This window comes from Oncorhynchus clarkii, chromosome 17 (assembly GCF_045791955.1).
Source record: "Oncorhynchus clarkii lewisi isolate Uvic-CL-2024 chromosome 17, UVic_Ocla_1.0, whole genome shotgun sequence".
NCBI lineage: Eukaryota > Metazoa > Chordata > Actinopteri > Salmoniformes > Salmonidae > Oncorhynchus > Oncorhynchus clarkii.
Window position 1 is genome coordinate 7516344 of NC_092163.1, and position 2278 is coordinate 7518621.

Genomic DNA, 2278 nt, shown 5'->3' on the forward strand with positions numbered 1-2278 from the left:
ATGTTAAACAATTTACTTTCATATGAATTTTGAATTAAAATGTTGATTAACTATTGTTTATCAGCCCATTGCTAAGCTAGCTAACACTTCGGACGCAATAGCTAGCTAATGCTAATTGGCCAACTCGTCCTGCTTATCGGGTGTTTAGAGATCAACAACTCAACTAACAAGGCCTAGTTGTAGATTCAGTAATGCATCAGTTGTGAAGACCCGGACAGTTTTAAAATCATGAATTGGGGAACATGCTAGCCAGCTAAATACATTTCCCCCATTTGTTTCCAGGGACTAAATTGGGCACCTGTTCGCGTTTCACTCCATTGCAGTGACTTGGAAGGAGAAAACAGTCGTGCCCGTCTTGTTTGCAGGTAAGACATGTTAAAAAATAAATGCCATCTGATGAAATAGTGGCAAATGCAGCCAACTATTTTATTAGATCTAGGCTTGCAAGCCAGCCAAGTTATTTGTGCATTCTCTGTTGATGAGTCTGTTTAGCTACTTTGCTAGCTAGCAGCATGCAGTGTCTGATTGTGTTTGGTGTTACCAGTTAAAATGAAAGATTGTTTTTCTACTCTCATTCTAAACTGACCAAGCCTATGAAAAACTATTGCACATTTAATAAAGGTAGTTGAGGCTTCAGAAACACGAATCAGCACTGAGATTTGGTCAGTGAGGTTAATTTCTCCCCCCTTGTCTCTGCTTGTTCCACCTTGAAGGACACCTGACCCCGTCACCCTGCAGATGTAAGGAACTTGTTGTGAACCTCCCAGCCACCAGGATGATCCCCATATCCAAGGATGTTATTAAGGACTGTGCAATATCACAATGTTACGAATGGATTCACCAGTTATTGTTTATCATGCAGATTTGTCTGAACATCGTAATTTATGAAACTCATTCTTAAATACAGACATGCATTTCTGTCCCCGGGGAATTGCACTATGTGCACATCTTCAATTTAGATCACAATTATTTGAATGAGGTGTGAGTAAAGGGCTGGAACAGAAACGTGTAAACTCCTGTCCTGTGGATAAAAAACATCCTGTGGCGGTCATGACAAAATCATGTAGTGAACAATCTGATGAACGTTGGAGGTTCATCTCCTTGGAGATGTCACTCACGTGGGAATGACTTATTTTGTACAATGGACTGTGTATTAAGGACTCGTGCACAGGTACAGAAACAACTATAAAAGTGTAACATTTATTCCAAATTGCAAGTGATGCCTTCACGTGTTTTGGTTTTGAGAAATCAACAGAAGAAAGGCCTCAATAATATTACCATGCTGTATTCATTTAATTGAATATATATCCTATTTGATAAGCATTTAAATATACTGAACACAAATATAAACACCTCATGCAACAAGTCAACTGTAAGTGCTGTTATTGTGAAGTGGAAATCAATGGCTCTGCCAGGAAGTGGTAGGTCACACAAGCTCACAGAACGGGACCGCTGAGTGCTGAAACAAATAGAGCGTAACAATTGTCTTTCCTCGGTAGCAACACTCACTACCAAGTTCCAAACTGCCTCTGGAAGCAAAGTCAGCACAGGAAATGTTTTTGGGTGCTTCATGAAATGGGTTTCCATGGCCGACCATCCGCACACAAGTCTAACATCATTATGCACAATAATAAGTGTTGGCTGGAGTGGTGTAAAGCTCGCCGCCATTGGACTCTGGGGCAGTGGAAATGTGTTCTCTGGAGTGATGAATCACGCTTCACCATCTGGCAGTCCGACAGCCAACTGTAAAGTTTGGTGGAGGAGGAATAATGGTATGGGGCTGTTTCTCATGGTTCCTGCTAGGCCCCAAAGAACACAGACTGCGAGCCAGGCCTAATCACCCAACATCAGTGCCCAACGTCACTATTGCTCGTGGCTAAATAGAAGCAAGTCACCGCAGCAATGTTTCAACATCTAGTGAAAAGCCTTCCCAGAAAAATTATGGGCTGTAATAGCAGCAAAGGGGGGACCAGCTCCATATTAATGCCCATGATTTTGGAATGAGATGTTTGACGAGCAGGTGTCCACATACTTTTGGTCATGTAGTGTATGTTAGTGCTGGGCTTGAACAGAAGTCTGCACATCCAGCATACCTTCAGGAGAAGGATTGGCCTGCTACAGTTGTGATACGTTTGTAGCTTACATTGTGTGTGGGTCTCAATTTTGTCCTATACAACATTTGTCTCAGTCAGAGAAACAAGCTCCTCAAGTGGCAGCTTCATTAAATAGTACCCAAAACACCAGTCTCAATGTCAACAGTGAAGAGGCGACTCCCTGG

General features: G+C 42.1%; 1 long non-coding RNA gene across 1 annotated transcript; it reads left to right on the forward strand.

Annotated features, from left to right (window-relative positions):
* The first annotated feature begins 281 nt into the window (after positions 1 to 281).
* Positions 282 to 1216, forward strand: LOC139370189 (uncharacterized). Its single transcript, XR_011627118.1, has 2 exons — positions 282 to 365; positions 714 to 1216. It is a non-coding gene; the product is annotated as an uncharacterized lncRNA (long non-coding RNA).
* Positions 1217 to 2278: the final 1062 nt, after the last annotated feature.